This window comes from Castor canadensis, chromosome 11 (genome assembly GCF_047511655.1).
Source record: "Castor canadensis chromosome 11, mCasCan1.hap1v2, whole genome shotgun sequence".
Classification (NCBI taxonomy): domain Eukaryota; kingdom Metazoa; phylum Chordata; class Mammalia; order Rodentia; family Castoridae; genus Castor; species Castor canadensis.
In genome coordinates, this window is record NC_133396.1 from 94727694 (window position 1) to 94752357 (window position 24664).

Here is a 24664-nt window from a genome sequence, read left to right on the forward strand (position 1 = left end):
CTATGAATACTTTTTGCCCTCCCCGCCCTAATTCTTTGTCTATTTAAAGCTAGAGTTCATTTCTGTACCCCAAAGATGGTTGAAGATGAACTGAAGTGCTGTCTTCCCCCTGGCTGTCTGTGCCGTGTAATAAACCTCCTTTTTCTTCCTTTCATTGTCTCTTTATTTGGCATGTAGGGACGAGTAGTGAGACCTGACCTATGAAACCCAGGAGTTTTGGCCTGGAGTCCAAAACACTGGTTTCGTTTGTAAGCCTTACAGTGTTCATGGTCTATGGTCCCTTAGGAGCCTGGGTAATAGAAGTGACCCAGGTCACATAGTTGGAATACCTGTCAGCCCTCCCTCTAACCCCCTCACCATGGAGACCCCAGAGTGGAGAAGAGGAAAGTCCTTTCTGGTATCTTCCTGCAGCTTCCACAATTCTTTTTAATCTTGGCCTGGGCAGCAGGGCTTTCCCGAGATGCAACACCACCCACAGAGACCCCTGGTAGAGGTAAAAGGAGTAGCTGACCTCTGGAGGGGCTTTGGGCTTTGATGTACGCTGTGGAGAAGGAGGAAGTTGACTCTGCCTGCAGGCTGCTAAGCAGAGCTGCCATGAAGAAAATGATGAGGTGAATTAAACTTTAATTTGATTTTTATTTGGTTTCAGCAACCAATAAAGGAACAACAATTTTCCAAGTGCTGTCACTGATTGGAGGAACACTTTGAGAACACTGGTGATTAACAGCATTGACAATAAAAACCAATCCTATATTTGCAGAGGGGCTGCATCCCAAAGCTCTCAAGGCATGTTGACAGATCTGATCTGTTCTCCCCATGGCAGCTCCAGAATAATCGTATTTGCTTCTCATTAAGTGTTAACTGCTGACCTCTCTTGTGGCTCTCTCACTGCTGCCTGCTCTGCACCACATTCAGGCAGAGGTGGAGGGGGCACAGGTCAGACTCAGAGAGAGGGAGGGAGAAGGACCAATGCAGTTACTTTCAATTGCTCCTCATTCAACCTTCATACAATACTTGTGGGAACTCAGCACCAAGCCAGCATAACTCAGGAAAGTGTACAGATATGTGTAGGCACAAGGAAAAAGAGGAAAACACTTCTTGTTTGTGTAGAATTCTATTCCTCTGAAAGAGTAGAAAAATACAGAAATTTCCTGAATTTTCCCGAAGTCTTTTCTCTCCTTTCTCTTGTTCATCTTCCTGACATGCTTAACTGGTTTAAAAATTAAAGACATGATTTATTCTAATTATGCAACAGAATTATAATACAGTTTCTAAATTGATGTTAGTTTAGGAATTAAAAGTGATGATGCTTTAAATTCTATAGCCCAAATGATAAATAAAACACACTGTGTCTATGTAACAGAATATTATTTGGCCAGTAAAAGGAATAAAATACTGGTGTATGCTGCGTTGTGGCTGAACCTTGAAAATGTTATGCTAAGTGAAAAAAATTAGTCATAAATGACAACATGTTAGACGATTCCACTTGTGTGAAGTGTCCAAAATATGCAAATTCATAAAGATAGAGACTACATAAGTAGTTGCCAGGTTCTAGGGGGAATAACCACTGATGGGTATGAGGTTTCTTTTGGGAGTGCTAAAAATATCTTGGAATTAGCTACTGGTGATAGTTGTACAACCTTGGGAATATGTTTAAAATCTACTGAATTGTACCCCTTAAATAGATGAATTTTATTTTATGTGAAATGTATCTCAATAAAGCTGTAAATTTCTACAGTCCTGGTAACTGAGTGTGATCTAAGGATCTGTGTCACCCCACCCTTCAGATCCAGTGTAAGGGACTTGGCATACCTCGTTATCCTCCAAGATAGTGTTGGGTCTGGAGACCTAAGGCAGGTACATGAATATCCCATCTCCCATGGAGAGCAATATCATTCCTGCATCCTGAGGAGATGGAGGCCTGCATTCCTGCATCCTAAAGGAGAGATACAGAGTCTGATAGATCTGCCACAAGGCTGATGAGCAAAATGCTCTCAAGATTGTTCCCTTCCCCCAATAAAGGTGCTAACCAAACCAGTTCACTTAAGAAAGCCCTTGAAATTCACGGCCAATGAAACTCCCCCAGCAACCCAGAGTTAAAACGTCCATAAAAACCCCAGCCTTCACCTGAGCAGTGAGCTACCAGCTTCTGGGCTCCGCTGCACTTCTCTAGCTGTAGCCTTTCCTTTCTCGCTAATAAATCCTGCTTTATATAGCAGCTTTGGCTCATCATTCAGCTGCCTCATGAGCCAGTTCTCTGGCCTGTGAAGGCAAGGACCCTCAACCCCAGCCTGCAACACTTTGACACCAGCACGTAACATTTGGTGACACACAAAGGGACATTTCTTCTGAACCAAGGTCAGTATAGGTTGTGCCAGACTGCAAAAGACTGCCTAGGAACATGACCATGATTGTCTGGCACTCCAGTGCCAAACTTTTCTTTCTCTCTCTCTCTCTCTCTCTCTCACATTAAGGAGAGTTTCTCCCTTGGGAAACTGAGGAAAAGCTCTGAGCCCATTACAGCTGTAAAGCAGGCAATCTGAGAGAACTCAGATGCTGGCCAGGGGCTTATACTGGACTGCCAATGCTATGTGGGCAGAGCCAGACTTTTTTTTCCTCTCCTTAAACTCTCTCTCTCTCTTTCAAGATCTGACCTGCTTAAGAGGAGGTCCCAGTGGAAAGGAAAGTTTCTTTTCAAGCTAAAAAGGTGTTCTGGCCAGGGCACTCCCCGGTGTCACCCAAAGGCTGGAGATGCAACTTCCTGACCCACCCTGAGGCTCCAAAGGCGGCTAAGTCTTGGACACCTCCAGCCACGTCCAAGGCAAACAATCAGATCTCTTATGCTTCCTTCATGGTTTCTGTAGCCCAAGAGTGGAGGTCACTCCTTGCTTCCAGTGCTCCAGTTCTGCCCTTGGGCAGGATAGACATGGACAGCAGTGCTGACCAATAATCCCTCATGCACTGAGCCTGGAAACTCTCTTTTCACCCAATCCTCAGCCTCTCCTTCCTCTTTCCCAAGCAGTTCAGGATGAATGGCCTCCCCCTTTTGTTCTAAACAGCAGTGGGCTTCCTTCAGCGAGTTTGGAAAAAAAACCCTTACACTCATTCTGCTCTCTCCCTGGTCCCACCTTGTCCTTTATCTCTGTCTGTGTTCCCCTCCCTGGGCTTACTGGGACCCTGGCCTCCCATGAAAAACATGTAGCATGGTACCTTATGACTTTCTTAAGTTACTCCCACAACTAGTTTGTCAGGCCCCTCAGTCCAAGGCAACTTTAAATCAGCTACTAGGCACCAGTGGAGCCAGAGGCACTTGCAAAAACCTGCAGCAGCCACACTTATGCTCTAAGTCTGCCCCCACAAGGGGAGGAGGGAAAACAAACAGGCGAGCTTGTGCACAGGGATGCCGGCCCCTGGGCACAGCGGGAACGTCTGCCATAGCTAAGAGAATCCATAGAGAGGGCCCAACACACATCCAAAGCTGCCAGCCACACATGGTGGTGACCGCGACTCACTGCCACTCCCCCTAAAAGGGATGAGAAGAAAAGCATGTGCAGGCACTCATACGTGGGTAGGGGGAGGGATTTGGGGAGATGGGCCACAGGATGGGGTCGCTCATCCCAGTCATGGGAGTGGGCAGCAGTGCTTTGCTCAAGCCCAGTTCCCAGCCCCACCTTACGCTTTGGGCCCGACTGACCCAGCCCTTGTAAGCTAATTGTTATCTCAAGGTTATAATCCCCAAAACAGCAAAATGGCATTACTGTGGTCTCTAAACTTCCCAAGTAAAATTTCCTATACTTTTGGCCTCAGCATTAAAAAATGTTTTCCCTCCAAATATTGGCAATAGTTGTCTCTTGTGGTTCTGTTATTGCCCCGGGACACCTTCTAAATGCCCTTCTCTAACTTTACAGACAATGTATTCCTTTGTTAAAAAGGTAGCCTTTATTAAAGAGGCTGCCTGCTGTTAGCAAAAAGGCAGGATCCTAGAGTTCTTCTCATTGCATTGGTCAGGTAGTCTAATCCTGACCAGTTCACTTTCTCCGGTCCTGGCCACGGATGGTGGGGAGAAAGTCACGAGACAGGGACACTTGGTCTTGTTAGTAAGGTCATTTCCAGTCAGGATGCTGACAAGAAGGGAACTGACCCAGTTTATTGTTGTTCTTGTCTTTCTAGATGAGACCTGCCCCTTCCAGTCTTCTGGCCTCGGTACCCAAGTGGTCTCCACTGGCCTGTCTATTGAAACATTGAAAGGAAATGTTGGAAACTTTGTACTGAGGCCTAGCCTCAGTATCCCTTTGATGACCAAGAGAAGTGGCCTTCACAGGTTTCCTTAAATTACAATACCATACTCCAATTAGACCTTTTCTGTAAAAGGGAGGAAAAAGTGGATTGAGGTCCCTTATACAAATTTTCTTTCACCTCTGAGACCACCCAGATTGGCTCCATAATTGGCTATTTAGATACTCAAACACTGGCCATTCTTCGTAAACCACAAGATAAACATGGGAAAGGAGGACCAGAAAAGCCCCTTTTCAATGGCAAGGCCCACCCCTACTGCTCTACCCTCTGCCCTACCTTCTAAGCCACCCCAATATTCAGAATCTCCTAATGGGTGCTTCCCCCTTCAACAGGCAATGGTAGGAAGAGGGCAAGTCTATGTGCCCTTCCAGTTATCAGATCTAAGGGAAATTTAAAAAGATCTGGGCAGCTATACTGATGCTCCAGACCAATACATCCAAGCATTTATCTCCGTGATCCAAACCTTTAAATTGACACAAAAGGATATTATGCTTCTACTAGACCAAACTCTTTCTTCATTAGAAAAACAATGGGTTCTGGCCCAGGCCACTCAGGTTGGAGATGATTACCATTTACAATGAGCCCCAATAACTGTGACACCTAAAAATGAGGAAATAAATGTGCCTATACCCACAGGGGCACAGGCAGTCCCCTTGGCAGTTCCACACTGGAATCAAAATGGTGGGGAAGATGAGTGGCATTGGCACAACTTCATCCATCTTATAGTGGAAGGGCTAAAAAGGGCCAAAGTCAAACCTCTAAACTATTCCCAGGTGACTGTAGTACAGCAAGGTCCTGAAGAAAACCCCCTTACCTTTCTGCAGTGTCTTAAGGACGCTATCAGAAAGCATACTACAGTGGACCCAGAATCACAGATGGGAGAGGTTCTCCTCAAAGATAAATTCTAACATAGTCAGCCCCAGATATCCATAGAAAACTCCAAAAGTCTGTGGCTGAAGGAGAAAAATCACTGGACCAACTAATACAGCTAGCCATGTCTATATACTATAACCAGGACATTACTAAAAGGAAAGAAAAAGATAAGAGACACCAAGACCTCATTGCAGCTCTCAAAGAGGGCCCCACCGACTGGGGCCTGCATCCCAAACTTGCTACCATTGTGAACAGAAGGGGCACGTCCGCAAAGAATGCCCAAAAGGGGGACAGTCTGGGAGACAGCCCCACCCCCAACCAGGACCCTGCCCTCTCTGCAAAGATCTGAAGGTCTGGTGGAGGTCTAAGTGCCCCCCTCTCCAGATGGAAGGCAGGGTGCCACCTCCTATGGATTGATGGGTCCCTGGCCTCCTGTCCATGCTCTACTTCTTGGCATCAATGTTGAGGAGCCTGGAGAAGCCATAATAGTAGAGAAGCAAAAGGTCATTTTCCTACTAGACAGTGGAGCCTGTTTCTCTGTCTTACCTTTCTCTCCCAGTCCCCAGTCCAATAACAAGTTTATCATTCAGGGCAAATCTGTCCAGCCCCTAGAGTACTATTTTACCAGGCCTCTGGCCTGCTCTTGGGGAGACCTGCTCTTCTGTTCTTCTTTCCTCATAGTTCTGAAACTCCAGTGACTCTGCTGGGATGGGATTTACTATCTCAACTAAAAACTCAAATTCTCCTCCCCTAGGCAGCTATCTCTGCTGCCCGCTCCTTCAAGAACAAGTAGATTCCACAGTGTGGACTGATTAGATGAGTGTAGGGCGAGACAGGCTGGCCTTCCCTATTAAAATAAAACTCAAAAATCCCTCACAGTTTCCATACCCAAAACAATATCCCCTCAAGCCTGAGAGATGATGAGGCCTTATGCCTATCATAAATTCCTTAAAAAAAACAAAAAACAAAAATGAAGGGCTGCTAATTAGTTGCTCTAGCCCCTACAATACTCTTACTCTTCTATCCACAAGGGGCCAAACAAATGGAGATTGGTTCAAGACCTCCAGCTCATTAAAGAAGCAGTCATTCCCCTCCACCCAATTGTTCCCAATCCCTGTACTCTCTATTGGCTCAAATACCCTCAAAAGCCCAATATTACTCTGTACTAGATTTAAAGGACACTTTCTTTTGCATTCCTAAATCTAAAGTTTTCAATGTCCAAGAGTGCACTCAAAATTAATGTAATCGTTTTGTGTTTCACTGTGTAAGTTTTGTGTATGTCTATGATATGATTAACTTATTAGAGACAAAAATCTAATAGCTATAACAGTCTTATTAAAAACTAAGACTGACTCAAAACACTATTCCTAAAATTGACTCTTGCCTCAGCTATCACTCCACCCAAAATGAGTCCTAAAAGAACAAACTGGAACACTTCTCAATCTGCTCCTAAAAGTTAAAAAAAAAAACAAAAACTAATCAATGTACTTGTGGCCACTTAGTTAATTTTTACATGTTCTTGAGCTCTTAAATCTATGCGTGCTTAAGTTGACATTTATGGAATGCCTAATTTAAAACTTTTTACATATCCATATATTTAAATATCTTTAGGATGATTCTTATTATAAAATTAATGTAAAGAAATACAAGACTTCTGTTTTCTTCTCTCTCCCACCTCTTCTGCTGCTACTTTTAAGAAAAATCAGGTTTTTTTAAAAAGTTATGTCAATCAGGTCTAACTAAATTATAGGCATTATTTTATGGACACTAACCTTAGTCTGTTTCATTTAGTCAAAAGTAATTTACATTCAGTTCTTCTATAATTAGATCTATTAACAAATGGTGTCTTTATAGGTTACTTACTGTATAAAAACAGTTTAAAATTGCCTTTCTATATGGGTCTATAATAAAAATAAAACTAATTAAAAAACAATTTTATTTAAATTTCAATTTAAAATTCTTATAAAAGTTATTTTAAAATACGAGTTACAAAGTAAATGAGTAGAAAGGATATAGATAGACATTGAGTGTATTTTTGGGGGGAAGGTTAAAGGAAATAAGAAATGTTTTTTAATGAGAAAGGATTTTGTAAAAAAGAGTTTGTCCTAAAGATTGTTCCAAATACGGAGAGAAGGGATAAGGACAAACCATCAGAGGGTTCAGAATGTGATATAAAGGTCTGAGTAAGTTTTAAAAGTGTATAATAAAAGCTTCAGTGTGTGATAAAGTTAAAGTTGACTATAATCTAAGAGTTGCCTAAAAGATTTTTTAGGGTCATGTCAAACTAAAATCTAATTCTCTATGTCCATAAAATAACAAGGCTATATTAATATTGTTTTGCTCTGAGTAACATCTGCAGAAAACTGTTATAGGGAAAGATTTTAACAAAGAAATTACTTGTGTTTTCTGTTGATCTTGTCAAGCTTTAAGTACTACTAAATCAGAGTTCATTTACGTATTTGCTCATGTGTCTTAAAATGACCACCTTATAACTGTTGTGTCTACACTTTATCTAAATATGGTAAAAACATTTACAAAGCTAAAAGTGTCAGTTTATGTAAAATGATGAGCTAAAGCGCTCTTTTATCCAAAAGCATTACATTTAACCTGCATCCTGACAGTCAGCCCCTGTTTGCCTTTAAAGATCCCACAAACACTTCACAACAACTAACTTGGAAAGTTTTACCACAAGGATTTAAAAACAGCCCTCGTCTTTTTTTGGACATGCCTTAACCAGAGACTTCTTAGATTGGCACTACCCAGAGGCCACCCTTCTTCAATATGTTGGTGACTTACTTCTGTGTGGGGCTCTGCAGGACTGAGTCCCTTTTAAACTTTCTGGCCTCCAGGGGTTACAAATTCTCTAAGGAAAAAGGTCAATTATGCCTCCAACAGATCACCTACCTAGGTGTGGTCTTAAAGTGACAGAGTCACTTCCTGAGTCATGAGGGAATCGACCCAATCCTCCATTTCCCACTCCCCCATACCATAAAGCAGCTTAGAGCTTTCTTGGGAATTACAGGATTTTGGAGAATCTGGATCCCTAGATATGCAGCCCTTGCCAGACACCTTTTTATGCTTCTTTTAATATTCTTATTGGGACCTTGTATAATAAATGCTTTCTCCAGAATTAAATTTTGACAGGTCCAAAGGATCAGACTCCAGCTTTTGGTCAAGGAATACTCACCTCTGCCTAGGCATGAGCCCTCCATCCCATTCTATCAGGGAGCCCCTTGAGACTACATGGGTCAACCCCTGAGAAAAGTACCCTTTCCCCTATACCCCCATTGCCCCATTGTCAGCATGAAGTAGCTAGATGAGTCATCATCCCTCTCCCCAACAGTAGTTGGGTGCTTGTCTCAGAGGGGGGATTTGTTGGGTCTGGAGACCTAAGGCAGATGAGTGAGTATCCCATCTCCCATGGAGAGCAATATCATTCCTGCATCCTGAGGAGATGGAGGCCTGCATTCCTGCATCCTAAAGGAGAGATACAGAGTCTGATAGATCTGCCACAAGGCTGATGAGCAAAATGCTTTCAAGATTGTTCCCTTCCCCCAATAAAGGTGCTAACCAAACCAGTTCACTTAAGAAAACCCTTGAAATTCACGGCCAATGAATTCCCTTCCCCCGCCCCACACCAACCCGAGTTAAAACGTCCATAAAAACCCCAGCCTTCACTTGAGCAGCAAGCTACCAGCTTCTGGGCTCCGCTGCACTTCTCTAGCTGTAGCCTTTCCTTTCTCTCTAATAAATCTCACTTTTTATATAGCAGCTTTGGCTCATAATTCAGCTGCCTCACGAGCCAGTTCTCTGGCCTGTGAAGGCAAGGACCCTCAACCCCGGCCTGCAACACTTCAACACTGGCACGTAACAATAGGAAACAAGTGTTCAGTGATGGGCTAAATCTTGAAAATAACTGCATTGGATAGCACCGAGCCATTCACACAAACAGGAAGCAGGCTTGCCCATGAATCAGCAGTACTTCCCGGATGTGCACACATCCCCAGATGTGCAGACATGGCTACCTGACGGTTGGATAGGAACAAAGATTAGGGCTGAACAGAGAGACGTTTAAATAGGTTAATGATGATAATGTATACAACTAAGGAGATTGATTACCTTTGAAGTTATTAAAATACTCTAGAAAAGATTCTTAGAAAGGAAGCCAGGGAGATAAACTTATATCTAAAGAACAATGTAAAGCAAGCTGTAACCAAGACTAGTAAGTAGGAATATGTAGTCACCTTAAAAATTTAAATTATTGTTCTCTTAAAGATTATTATATAAATTAAAATGATAGCTGTATTCATTTCTATTGTTTTTTCTAAGCATAGCCTTTTCATCGTTGTTAGTTTTAAAATTATATGCACACTGAAACCCAACATTGTACTAATTCCTGTCACTACATATTCTTAATAAATACCGGATTAATTTGGTGATTTTTTTGATTATGTGTATTGTTCAAGGGGAACAGATTCAAACTGACTGGTTTAACCCGAATGCTTACAGAATTAATTCTCATTTACAGAATAAATCCCTATCTTAAATACAAGGAACCATTCTCACCAGGGAGTCAGGAAATACAATTAAAAAGCCACACAGAGCAAAGGCAGAATTATTATCTTCCTGAACAGTCTCTCAGCAATGATTTTTTTTTTTTTAAACAAAACTATTCTCAGGATAAGGACAGGCTCAGGCTGGAACAAAGGAGTGAACTGAATTGTTGAACAGGGTTGTTTTAACTCATAGCTGAAACAATAGTCTTGAAAGACAAAGTACTGGAGAGTGAAAAGGTTTTATAAATTCAAAAAGCTGGCTTTGAACATCAAAAGCCCAAGCCCAAAGCCGGAAGGAAACTGGGCATAAAATGTATCCACAAGCTGCAGAGTGGGTAGGAATGCAGGACAAAACAGTCTGCCTCCTGACACCTGTTTATTGCTGAGATAAGGAGCTTATTCCAGAATGTAAATCAGCTCTACCACTTGAGCACTGTTTGGTTCTGCTGGCACTATTTCGGTTTGGTAGTAAGACTTTCTTGATGAAGGCAGTGATGTGTTGATTTACTTGCTGGCCCAATCAGTGCTTACTTTGCTGCAAACCGGTATTTTGAGTAGTGCTGATGTTTGGGATAGACTTCCAACGCAAAGGGCTGGGAAGAAAGAATGGAGAAAGGAAAGGAAAACTGTAAAATGTTGCTGAGAGTCCCTGTTCAGAGTCGTGCCTCCTCCATCCTGTTCCCCTCAACCCAGAGCTTAATCTCAGTGATGTTAGAGGGTGGTTTGCATGCAAGAAATGCATAATGGAAACTGAGGCAGGCTAGAGTTAGGGAAAGTTTGGGACTCATAGAAAATATATAACTTAATATTGTATTTCAGATTAAACATTCCTCTCTTTCTCTGAGCCTTCTGTTCAATTGCAGATATTTGTGTAGGTTGTCCATGCCTTGGCTCAGGGAGGGCTAGGACAGCCCTCACCGGCTGGGGACCACTCATGCCCTCCTGCTCATTGATTATTGGTTGGTAATCACCAGGTCCTTCTCTTCCTGTAGGTCAGCATATGTTTTTACAGTACCTGGAGAACAGAAGCATGCTCTCTCTGCTTCCATCTGCCACCTGAGTTCACCATGCTCCCTTTTGTGTTTCCCTTTCCTAACTTTTCATAAACCCCATTTACACCCATGTATTCTGCCATGGATTCTTCCACATGGGACACAAATAATTTGGAAATCTGATCAGAGACTACACCATTGCTGTTAGCAGAAACCTCTGGAAAGTTTAGGAAGTGGGCCTGGGCTAAAGCACTTGTGCCTTGCTGCCTGGGTGTAGTCTGGGGAAATGGTGAGGTTCTTACAATAGCACACTCACCCTGCAATCTGGTACCCCTCAGGATGGTCACTGTAGCTGAACTGAAGACCACATCTCAGAGTCCTAACAGTTTCTACATCCAGAGATCTGGTGTGGAGGAGGAGAAATACAGTGTAGCAGACCCCAGAGGCCTTGGAGTGGGGATGTGGATGGGCAGAGTGGTGTGCAGGCTTTGGCAGTGTTGAGGATATCCACCACAAAAACTGAAAGAGTCACATGGTCATGATGGCTTGCAGATGGGGCCAACGTTACCTCCTGTGCCTCTTCTTTCTATGGAGCATTCAATTTACTCTTCTTACTCCTTCCTTATCCAAAACTTCTCTGCTATTCCTCCCCCAAGAGGCAGAACTTGGAAATGACAAGCTATTCCCCCCTCAGAAATTTGCTATGACACTGAAAGTGAGTTGAATGGACAAGATTACACTTTGTAGTGTGGACAGAAGTGAGAATTAAATTTATTAAGAGGAAATAAAGATGCAGTTTTGCATCCTCCAAGTGTGACCCTACGTCAGGATAGGCTAGATGGTGCTGCAGTATTGAACGAGAGTTTTAGATCCCAGGCTCAAACTCCTATGATCACGCATATCGGGTGTGGCTATTTACATCAATATGCCAAGTAAAAAGAAGATATAGTGAAGGATAGAGAAAGATTTATTATTATGCAGCCTGGGACACATGGAGGAAAGAGGCAAAATAAGCACTTCAGCCCATTTTCCTCCATCTTCAGGGTACTGACATTAGCTTTAATTTAAATTGAGGAAAAATTGGGATACGGGAAGAAAGGTGTGCATAATTAAATTGTCCTGGTCAAAGTGTGGCCTGATTATCTCAGTTCTTGTTCTTCATGGATTCTGGAGAAGTTGTTATCATGGTCATCACTTAAAGGGACAAATCTGGTTCCCATGAGTTGATTACTCCTGCTCCAAGGTGCAGCCTCATCATGTAGGCTAATTGTCCTCATTTGGAAGGGTGGTCTGTCATACAAGGCTTTGCTGTTCCTTAGGGTAGTTTTGGTCCTTGTCATAAAGATGTGATAAGTGACTGCAGAAAGAATAGCGTAAGCAAAAATACAAAATGGTGGCAGGAATGCCAAGCTTTTCTCCTGCTTTTAATTAATTTGTGTGCTCAAGTAAGGATTCATGCAAAAGCAGTTTAAGTACCTGCTATAGTATCTCCATATCTCAGGCTCCTATCATGGCTCACATCATCTTCAGTCCAGGACCTGTGCTAATGGAGCTGGGACTTGGTTGTGCGCAGAAGGGAAGAGAGCTCTTTAGGTCTCCTATCAGTAATTAAACACCACCGTCTATAGGTGACACACATCACTTCTACTACTTCCATCATTATTCACCAATCATAGGGTCCTACCCAGTCCCAGGCCAGGAAGTATGTCCTTCTCTGTATCCAGAAGGCAGTAATCTGAAAATATTTGATAGGCAGCACTAATGCTACCCTAGTGGCTGAAAAAATCCCACTCACTACATGATTTAGGGCTTAAGAAGACAAAGTAAAACAAAGACGATAAGACTTGCATAGCTATTTAGAGGAAAGAACCTAGGGTTGAATTTTGACTCTGCCACTTATAAATGGTAGTGTGATCCTAGGTAGGTCACTTAACCTCTTTGACAGAATAGCTGTCTTCTCTCCTCTGACCACTTTCCTCTCCCACTCAGATCCCAGTCTTCCACCAGAGAACAGGAGGAAACCACTGGGCCCCACACTCAGAGAAGAATCGTTCAAACACCTGCCTCCTTTTATCCTTCCCTCCTCAGGAAAAGGTTCAGGCTAGGGCAGGAATAAAAGGAACACTTCTGGAAGGCACACTCCTTTCAGAGTCTGAGAGAGTGAGAGAGAGAGAAAGAGAGAGAGAGAAAGAGTGTGTGTGTGTGTGTGTGTGTGTGTGTAAAATAAGCCTCTGTTCTTTTTAATCACTGAGGACCAAGTTCAATAGTATATGCAAGATTCTACACACTAAAAAAAAGTACTGGTCAAGGTGAACAGGCTTGGCCTGAGGCAAAATGATGCTTTATGTGAGAGGGTTGCTAATATTTCAGGATGTTCCTGCTAACCCAGATTATGTTGTAAATTGAACTCAATCAGGTGAAGGAGGGTGCTCCCTTGGATTAGTCAAATTATCCATCCCCCAAAGAACCCCAGGAATAATAATAAAAAAACAAAGAGACACAGAAGATTTTTTTCTATAGACCAACCCCAATACAAATTCAGGGAATAATAATAACAAAAAAAAAATGACCTTCAAGAAAGGACAGCCTCAGAATTGTATTCTCTTTTAAAATTAATTTTAAAATCCAGTAGCAAGATTGGGGAGAAAAATCCCTTAGCAGACCTTACAGAGCAAAAATAAGGTCAACCATAAATAGCAGTCTCTTTCCTAACTTAGTTAGGAAAGGAAGGGTGAGACTGAGAGGGGAGGCAGAAAAAAACCACATGGAACAAAAGAAAGAGTTTGTAGGAAAAGGACAGCAGAATGTAGAAATAAATTAGAGGAGCACACAGAATAGGCTTTTTTTTCTTTATTATTATTATTATTATTATTGCAGTACTGGGGCTTGAACTCAGGGCCTTCACCTTGAGCCACTCCACCAGCCCTTTTTTGTGACAGTTTTTTTCGGATAGGGTCTTGAGATCTATTTGCCTCAGATGGCTTCAAACTGTGATCCTCCTGATCTCTGCCACCTGAGGAGCTATGATTACAGGAATGAGGCACTGGCACCTGGCTAGAATGGGTCTTTAGACATACTATAGGATGCAGAAGTCCTCTGTGAATCCTGACTGGAAATGATGTAGAAAGGTAAGATTCCAAGATGCTCAGAGGTTCTCTGCCTCCCAAAGCAGCAGACCAGAACCAGGGAAATTCTTCAGGTTTACAAAGCAAAGCCTGGAATAAGCAACTATTTACTAGGAAATGAGTACCAGGGTTGATCTGGTGTCTTGGAAAGCACCTGGGCCGAGGGCAAAGTGTGTATATGTGTATGTGTGTACAATGCAATCATCTATAGGTATATGACCAGATAGGGGAATGTTAAGAAGACCTTGTTAGGCTCAGGCAGGACAAATCCCAATTGAGCCCTATTCTAAAGGTTCAGGAAAAGGGAGAGGTGTGTAAAAAGTTATTTTCCTGCCCTTCCCACTTAGGTTGATGGAATGTTAGATGCAACTTATTTAGGTCTGTTTATCCCTAGTATTGATCCCTGTGTCATCTAAAGGGTTCTGTTTACCTGTGACTTTAAGAAAACAGCAAAATGATTCAGTGAGAGTGACTATACCTACACTGTTGGGACTTGTGATCTGGTGACAGTTTGTATACAACATAGATGAACATATTCCTTTATTATAATAATGGCTTAAAATGCCGTACTTTTCTCTGATTATGAAATTGACCTATGTTCTCCAGTGTGATTTGATGTAATCCTTACTTTCATCTCCTTCCAGGTTGAGCAGGGCTGGTCAGGGGTAACCAAGGGCCCGTCACTCCCATGGTGCTTATGGCCTCTGTCTTCTTTGGTTGGATGGACCTACATCACCTTCTGATTCTCTGCTACAAGCAGAACTTGTTTACATTCCAGTTTTGCATAGCAATGGTCAATCCCTCATCTAGGACCATAGTGGAGTCCCAGTGTCTTACTATGAGAACTCTGCAACAGAAGGCAGCACTGCAGAGCCCGGTGTCTCATGTGTCACAAAGGAAAGATGCTCCTCACACATGGTTTTGTGAGCATGTCCAGTTAAGGATGGCAGCAAAGGATGCCCATCACTGGCATGTGGAGCTTCAGGGCAGCTAGAGAGACTGGAGTAGAGCCCACTGCTCTGGCTTGCCTGGGAAGAGGTCCAGCTGCAGAAGGCCGCTGACAGAAGGCATAGGCAGTAGCACCTTTAGTGTCAGCTCTGGCTATGGGCATCACAAGGAAGGAGCAAATAGAAATGAAGGGAGTTGCTGTGGTTTGAATGAATGTGTCCCTCCAAAATTCGTATGTAGGAACCTAATAATAGAGAACTAATGTGAATCTTGTGTTAGTCACTTTTGCATTGCTGTGACAAAATACCTGACATAAACAACTTAAGGGAAGAAGGTTTTATTTTGGCTCATGGTTGCAGTCCATTATAAGCAGAGGGCATGACAGAGCAGAACAACTCACAGGAAGTGGCCAGGAAGCAGAGAGAGGGCAGTGGGAGAATGCCTGTGCTAAGCGATTTTCCTTTTCCCCTCTTATCCCATACAGGACCCCAGCCTATGCGATAGTACTGCCCACATTCAGGATGGATCTTCCTCCTTAGTTAATTGTCTCTGGAAACACCCTCACAGACACACCGAAAAGTGTGTAAGTCTCCTAGGCACTTCTCAATCCAATTCAGTTGACAGTCAAGTCAAGTCATATACCTGTTTAACGTATCCTGTCCTAGGGCTCTAAACTGATGTGACTTTGGATTCCCTGGCCATCCCTTGAATGTTTTATGTAAAATATATAATAAGATATTTTATTTTCTGTCCACAATTATTTTAAGTCTATCCTTTGAGTCATCCTCAATTGTTTTATAGATTATAGAAACATGAAGTTCAGAGCCACCAGATGAATTCAGAACAGACCTAGGTTTGGCCGTTACTCACAGATGCTGTGAAAAATGAATCTTACCAGGGTCCTAGGGGTGATCAGCCTCAGGGGCACTGACACACTTACAAAGCTCATAAAACAAAGATGCTCATTTTTTAATGCACATTGAAATTTATATCCACCAACCTGAGCAGGTACTCAAGGCCCTTGGCCTATAAATTCTCTGAAAGAAAATGGCCAGGGAAGCTCATTTATAATCAGAAGCATTCCAGGTGAATATGGAATCACAGCAAGATTGGTTATGGGATTCACTTATTAACAACAGCTGACTGAGCGAGTCCCTTCACAGTAGGGACCTATATACAGGTCAGAATGGAGGGCAGACATCACCTCTAATGGGCTGTACTAAGATGGACACTCCCAACACTACCTTCGGTGGTTCTTTTATTTCCAACTCCCCCTCTGTCTGTCACGTGACTTCTCGAGGGAAACAAACCAACTCTTCAAAAGCTAACACTGTTCACCAGTTCGCTGAAAAATAACATGATGATTCAGCAATCTTCCAAATAACCAACTTTATAAATAATTAATTCAAGACATTACTTCTATTTGCTACATGTGGAACTTATAAGACTGCTTTATGAGATTGTTTTAGTTGTTTTGAAGATTTAATTTCAGTTTTTGTTTCCTGTTGCTCATGGAAACTGCTTCAACTCAGCTCTTTTAATAATAATTTGTCAGGACACCTCATCTCAATGTCCCCTTTATGGTTTTCACCTTTTAGGGACCTGGTCTTCCTTCGTCTCTTCCTCCTCCTCATCCTCCTTCTTCTGTTTCTTCTTCTTTTCTTTTCTTTTTTTATTAGTATACAGCAATCATAAAAAGCAAAGTGTTTCATTGTGATATTTCCATACATATTCACTCCCTATATTACATTTTCTTCTTCCTCCTCTCCTTTGCATATTCCAAATAGTCCTCTTTTACTTTCATACCACCCACACTAAATTACATGTATGAGAGAAAACATGAGATGCTTGTTTTTATGAGACTTATTTTATTTAAGATGATGCTCTCCAGTTCCATCCATTTTCTTGCAAATGACATAATTTCATTCTTCTTAATGGGCATAAAACTCCATGGTATATGTATACCACATGTTCTTATCCATTCATCCACTGATGAGCAACTAGGTTGATTTTATAACTTGACTGTTGTGAGTAGTACTGTGATAAACATGGGTATGTAGCCATCTCTGTAATAAACTGACTTTGTCCAGGAGTGATATAGCTGGATCATATGGTAGTTCTATTTTTAATTTTTTGAGAAGCCACCACACTAATTTCCTTTGTGGCTGGACTAATGTAGAATAATTTGTATGTGAATGTGAACTTGCCCTTCAACTTAGATTATTACCTTCCCTAGTATTGAGGCCTTTTGTTTATCTTGGATTTTAGCATAGACTTAAATTTGTATGTAGATACCATTTTATGGAAAGGATTTTTTCTAGTTTCCACATTGTTGTGAGTATGTAAACATTGACATGTAGATAATAATTCTGTTGAAAAGACTGATAAAGTCAGCAGAAGCAAATTGATATAAAACTGTAAAGGGTAAACATATATATATAATACTAAATGAAAGGAGTCTGAAATTTTAAACATGCACAAAATATTTATTTGATTGAACTTATTTACAAAGTTATGATTAAGAGTAACAGGAACAGCAGTGAGCTAAGCATAAGTCTGTGACATTGAAAATATGCACAATGCATGAAATTTGAACTACATATGATCCTTTCATTAATTAATAACATAGACACAAAGTACCCATTCACTAGGATGTGGTCAGCCAGTGACACAACTATAGCAAAGCAGCTTATAATGAAATTGCTTCAGTGAATTGTTTTAGACAATTTAGGTACCAGTTTTGGCAGTTCAGGGTGAATTAATCTAATTGAGCAAATTAGGTTTTGAGACATTGACTTTTGATGAATCACTAACTTGACTTCTAGTGAAGTAATCTTTGACAAATTGGTTTTCATCAAGTTTATTTAATGTTCTTCTTTGGATTTATTACCAACATCGGTTAAGATTTCATTAAGTTTTCTCTGGACTTGGGCATCCTGGTTCTTTAAGATGATCTAAGCAAATCCCTGATTCAATCCTACTGTGTTGATTTTACTATTTACTGTGAGGGGAAGCATTTTTTTAATTCCCTAAAAAATATGTCCGTTATACTTGCTTTATTGTTTATCACTGTTTTGCTACCAGTTCCTTTATTCTGTTAAAGTGTTCATGCCATACACAGAGTTAAGGCACATAACCTTCCTGCTAATAGTTTTCTGGGCTCACCTCAGATATTGATTCTCAATGGAGCTCACACCATTGGTGAGTACTTTGGAAATATTCAGAACAGTTTTGTTTGTCACAGTGCAACTGTGCATTTTAGGGAATGGAATGGAAACTTCCTGAAATGCATGGGGTAATCCCACACAAGGACAACTATTCTGTGTCCTATATGTCTTTGGAAAATCACACACAGGACAGAAAATTACCTGAGCACAGAATGTAACTATTTGCCTTATAAACACAAAATATTTTCTGCGTAGTTTTAATATATACTGAATTTTATAGCATCATACTACTGTGTGAATCAAGGGGAAGATGGTATTTTGTTTTGTTTAAAATTTTACCAAGAGTTGTTCCTGATTTTGGAACCACATGTCTCCAACAGCTATACTTCTCACAACATTGAGTCACAAGTTTAACTACAATGCTATCAGCCTATATTTGCAGCTGTTGCATTCACAATGATTTTAAGTGAAGACACAAGCATCTGACTCTTTACTATGTTTTTCTAGGGTACTCATGTACTAACATTCACTTAAATGTATTTAATTGTCTATGACTTTCCTTAGTTTTTTTTTCCATTATAATAGGACATTACATTAATTAAAATGATATGTATAGGTAGGCTGTATAAGAATCTTATTTCTAGATAACAACATAGATATTATGAAATATTTCTGATTGTGTCTGAAACGTTGAGGATCATGGTCCTAGACTATCTTTCTTCCTGCATTATTCCTAGTAAAATGGACTGCTGCTTTTTGCTTTGGGGACTGGAAGGAGCTTTGTAGTCAGCCCAGGCTTTGGGGCAGGAAAAAACAACTTCTGGGGTGAATTGAGCTCTGGAATGCTCAGGACCTTGAGGCCACTGACTTCCTGTGTTGCCACATGAAACATCTTCCCCTCTACCACTCACCTACCCAACCCCTCCTGGTCAAAGCCTGGCAGCTGGAGGTTTCATGAGGAAAATACTTCATCCCACTTGAGAAGCAGCACAGGAATCTCAAAACCCTGGCCTACATCAGTTGTTCTCTACTTTTGGACTTTGAACTAAAGACAACAATATCACCTGACAGGAGTAGTCTGTCAAAGTATCAGCATTTATTTAGGCTGAGATTGGCCTAGCCAGGCTGTGTGGAAGAGAGGGCAGACCTCTGCAGAAAGAGTTTTGGTGAGGGAAGGGAGAAAGGCCTGGGGACTACTAAAAAAACTGCTGGTGTTGACCCTATAGGAGACAGTGATAGGGTAGGATGGAGGGAAGACAGACTTTACCAATAGCTACTCTCAAGAGAGGTCAGGAGCAGGGAGGAGGAGAGACAGTTTCCCACAGGGATGTGTTTGGAGAGCTAACATTATTGCCATGTGATGGTGTAGTGTGCAATTAGGATAGCAGGTGGGATAAAAGACAAATAGTTATGTCTGTTGGTGGAATCAGAGGTGATGTTTGCTTTCTTCTTTTTCATTTCTATGTTTTTTAGAAATGAAACAGGGAATCAATGGTATACTGGCTGGAGTCTGGCTCTACAATCATATGACTTGCGCATGAATACCAGAGTTACCACTTTGCACACTGTGATCTTGGTGAAATACTTACCCTGCCTAAGTTTGTATCCTTTGCTGTAAAATGGCGATAATAATAGAACCAGCTTAATAGAATAGATTTTTGTACTAATGAATTAACACAGATAGAGCACTGTGCTCTTTAGTAGCTAAAATAACTATAGTTATTCCCTTGTCTTACTAAGGGGAAAATATAAACAAACCTTCTAGCTTCACTAGCTCTTAGTTGACTTTAAAAAATCACTAATTTTGAAGTTCACACAGCTGGGCAGTATATTATTAGTCTCCCACTAGCTTTGCTGTAGATAACATCTCTGACATGGGGTTAGGATGGTAACAGTTGTTTAATTACTTTTCAGGGACTCAAAGGTCACTTTTACTGAAAACACTAACTTTTAAATTGTACCTGCAGATGTCTGATGGATGACCGGAACAAGATGAAAAGATTGAGCATCTCTGCCTTGACACTGTGTCAGTCTCCTTTACTGCTTCAGCCTTTAGATCAGATATTTACTCAGATCTACACTGTAGACATGTTTATCATTTGGGAAATGTCTTATCCTAAACTATAATACATGGTTGGCTTGACCTAGATTTGCCTAGTCTCTTTCTTCCTCCTTCAAGGCTAAAGGTACACCTACTAGGTGCCATGACCAAAAGGAGTGAAATGAAGTAGCACCTGAGTTCCTGGAAGAGCTCCACCTATTCCCAAAAAAACATAAATATCCCTCCCCTTTATTAGCATGTATTTCTATAAATACCACACTATTTTCCCACTGATTGGCTATCGTGTCCTCTCAGTTCCCCTTTCAGCTGAGCTGGTGCACAAAGAGCAGACAAGACCATTGAGCTTCCTGTCCTAGGTATACAGCAACAGCAGCAGCTAGAAGGTGGCTGGAGAATGATTCCCAAGGCCATTCCGCAGAGCTGCCAAGGTGAGCTGAGGGTCCTGACACCAAAGCTCAACTGTAACAGTAGCTGCTGGGCCACTGGCACTCAAAGCTCAGAACAGTAAGCATCAAATCTAAGCACCTAGAGCTATGACTCTGTGTTTGAAAGCTTGGAGCCATAAGTCTCTAGTTCTCAGGCCCTAGAACCACATGCCTCTGCCTTACCAGAGCAAGGAGCCTCTGATCTGAGTGCCTAAAGCTATTGGTCTCTGGCTTTGGAAAGCTACAAGCCTCTGGTGATCAGGGCATAGAGCTATAAGCCGTCTGGCTTGAAGGCCAGGCTCATCAGTCTCTGGCAACCAAGAGCTCAGGGCTAGCAACACTAAGAGAGCTCCTTGCCTGTTTATGATTTCCATCCAAACAGAGGCAGCTCTTTTTACATAAGTAGAAGCCTGCTATCTCACACTCCATGTATCACAGGATCCACAAGTCAATTTTGTAGTTTATAGTACAGAAGTCTTCAGTGGTTTGTTTCCTATTAACTAAACACACAGAAGATTGATGTATAAATCAGTATGACAATTTTTTTTTTCCTTTTAAATGAAGATATACCTAACTGGCTACTCTAGGGCACCTTGCCGGGCAAATGGGGCATGGGGCATTAGAAATTACATTCTACTGCTATCAACAGATGTCTAGTGACTTAAAGAAGATAGAAATTAATTTTTCTCTCGTGTAAGTGAAATTTGAATATGAACAATTGAAGGCTGATATGTTGGTTCTGTGGAATCATCAATTTTCTTCCACTCCTTCAGTAAGCCATCCTCATGGCTTTCCATTCTCAAGGCCACTTCAAGGTTACAAGTTAGACATTGCATTTCCATTTATTAAAGCCATTGTTCTGGCACAAAGAAAGAGGAAGGAAAAGGGGACTCTCAGCTGATTCAATATTCCTTTCTCAGGTTTATCCCACAAATCCTGTATTAGAAACCAGAATTTAGTCATAGAGTTATTAAAATCTCTGTAAGAGAAGTTGAGAAATTCAGTTTTTCAGCTGGACATATTACCATGCTCCTCCCCAAATCAGAATTATGTTTCTAAAAAAGAAGGAGACAAAATGAATACTGGGTAGATAACTAGCAATCTCCACCATTATTGTAGAAACAGGATGGGACAATTTTGCAGCAAGTTTAGGATCAGAGATTAGCCACTCAGGGATCCTGAGGTGAATTCATCTGGGCTATGGAAAAAAACGAATGAAAATCCCCACCCCACATGGGAGAGTTTGTTCCCGGGATTCCGTGTCCATTCCCTCCTGTAGGATTGAGCAAACCCTGATAAAGTGTTAATAGCATTCTTCTCTGTTTATACTTTCCATGCAGACTACACCACAGTAGGTCTGGTCAGCTTACACTGGTGTGGCTGCTAAGATGTTCCCACTGAAAAATTCATATTGATTATGAGCAGAATGTTGAATTATTGATCAAGGCACCTGAAGTTTCCTCTCTAGCTGATAGTTTTACACCAGGAAAGGGGAGAAAAGGAGAGCCTGTGGCTCTTTAAGGAAGTTTTATTACTTCTTCTTGCTACCCACCCGTTAATCCAGAGACCAGAGAATAACTAAGAGAAAGGAAACTAAGAAGACTTGACAGTGATCCTTGGAAGAAAAGGTGCTGGAGAGCTTTGGTCTCCTGGGATAAGCTGACAGAAGGAATACTCCTTTGGTCCTTTGAGAGGAAACTTGGGAAGATACTCTGAGGTTTTGTTCATTCAATTGACATGGATGTGCTAGAGGTCTCTGCACCCAAGATGGGGATCTTATCATTCCTTGACTGTAGTAGGTGCTCTACCCTCCTTTTCAGTAGTAGGAACTCTGAATTGACAGATGGTTTTTACTTAGTATTAGAACAAATGTTCTTAGGTTGTTATCTAGATTGCCAGTTTCTGCATTTAGCTAATGCTTTCCTGGGCCAGCCTTTTAAGTACTGAACAGAGATGAATTGGGAAATTTACACACTACACAATACACACCATAATTACAAAAACATTCTACTGATACAGCATAATCATATAGCAACTTGCCAAGGTAGAGTAGATAAAGGTATCTACCTAGGAGTCTTGAGTGTAGCTAATCAACACATTGCAATCAAGATTAACATCATCTAGTAATTTATGGTAAAAATGTAGTTTTTACATTTCACTCCTTGATATTATTGTATTTACACTGATATTCATGAAAAATTGATATTCCAGAAAGGTGGAAAACATGACATTCCATATTTTTGTGTACTTCCAGGGAATGCATGATTCAATTTGAGCTTTCTTTGGTTACTTTCTAGTTTTGAGTAATAGTCATTTGACTGGATTTGAACATTTCCTAAGACACAGTCACCACTGGTGATGGTAAATTCTTTCATTGTGTTTTATTTATTTAAACTATATAGTTTTAATTTATATTTATTTAGAAAATAGAGTCTACTTCTACTCTATCTTTTTAGTTTTTGTATCTTACATGCACTATTCCTCTGTAGTGATTGGCAAACTTCTCTAAATGATTAAATGGTAAACATTTTTGACTTTGCAGTGTATACAGTCTATGTCAAAGTCATTCAACTCTGCCATTGTACTGTGAAAACAGCAGTATACAATGAATAAATGACCTGTGTGGGAACAGATTTCAATAAAATCTTATATATAACAGGCAGTGGGGCAAGAACTCTAGGAAGATGGCAGAGTAGGAATCTATTTTCTCATCTAGATCACAATTGCACTGGCAGAATCTGTCCTTTGTAACTATTTTGGAAGTCTGGAGTCTATTGAAGGCTTGCAACTTCCAAGGGAAAGCTTGAATGGTAAATTGCAGATAATTTTGGTCAATTTGAGCTGTTAGCATACTAGCAGCTCTCATCCCCCCCACTTCCCAGTCCTGTCGTAGGCAGCTACGAATGTGTCCCTGAGAAGATTGTTTGCAGCTTCTTGGAGCCAGGCTAAGTAAAAAGGATCCCATCCTTCAAATCAGGGATCTATGCATTAATCACAGATTGCTGATTCTGATCACAAAGGTGAAGAGAGTTCTCCTAGCTACTGTTGTTGTACCTCCCCACTTTGTTGCAAATCCCTACTCCTATGTCTAAAGAGATTTTCAAGAGATTTAAACAGCAAGCACCTGCAACATCTTCATTTTTTCTTTTTCCCTCTTTGGAGTTAGTCATTTAAGACTAAGATATTCAAGAGCAACAATATGGGAAAAATTAGAGAGTGACTGTGCATAGCTAGGGAAAAACACAGGCTCAGAATTGACCTTAGAAGAGTTTAAGTTTACATATCGGCTGGTCCTTGTCAGAGAGACAACAGAGACAACTTTAAGTGATTTTTAAGACCCGACCCCCCAAGACAATAACACAAAATAGCAAACCCTGGGGGAGGGGGAGAATCTGATTTCAAGAGTTACTACATTATTAGATTCAAATACGGTTTTTGACAACAACAACAACAACAAAACACAGGTATACAAACAAAAGGGAAAGTTTGGCTCATTTGAAGGAAAAAATAAATAGAAACTCTCTCTGAAAAAGATACAATGGCAGATGTATTAGACAAAAACTTTAAAACAACTGTTTTGGAGACACTCAAGAAAATAATGTGTGAACAAAATCCTCAAGGGTGTCCTATAGGTTGAAAGGGACCCTAGGTGGTAACTTGAAGTTGCATGACAAAATAAAGATCTCAATAAAGGCAATTACAAATGCTACTATTATTGTAACAATGGTTTGCAACACCAATTTTTGTTTTCTAAATGATTTAAGGGGCTAATCCATTCTTTAAAAGCACACAATTTTTAGTCTGAAAACTGGTATGATTGTAAGTTTCTTTTGCAACTCTACATTTCATTTTCTACATAATTTAAGAGACTGATTCACTTAAAAGAATATTTAGTTTATTGTTTGTGCACTTCTATGGTTTGGATCTTGAGTATCTTCCTAAGGCCCATGTGTTAGGGACTTGATCCCCTGCCTGGTGCTCTTGGGAGGTGATGGAACCTTTAAGAAGCTGGGGCATGGTGGGAAGTCTTTGGGTTTTTGAGAGGCATGCTCTTGGAAGGTGTTTCTACTGATACCCTTCATGTACATTCAAAGGGGATTGTGAGACTCAGGTTTTTCCTTTTTTTTTTTTTTTCATGTCCCAGGCATGAGAGGAGCAGTTGTACTCTACTATTGATGTTTTTCTTTGTCACAGGCCTAAAGCTGCAAAGCCAAACAATC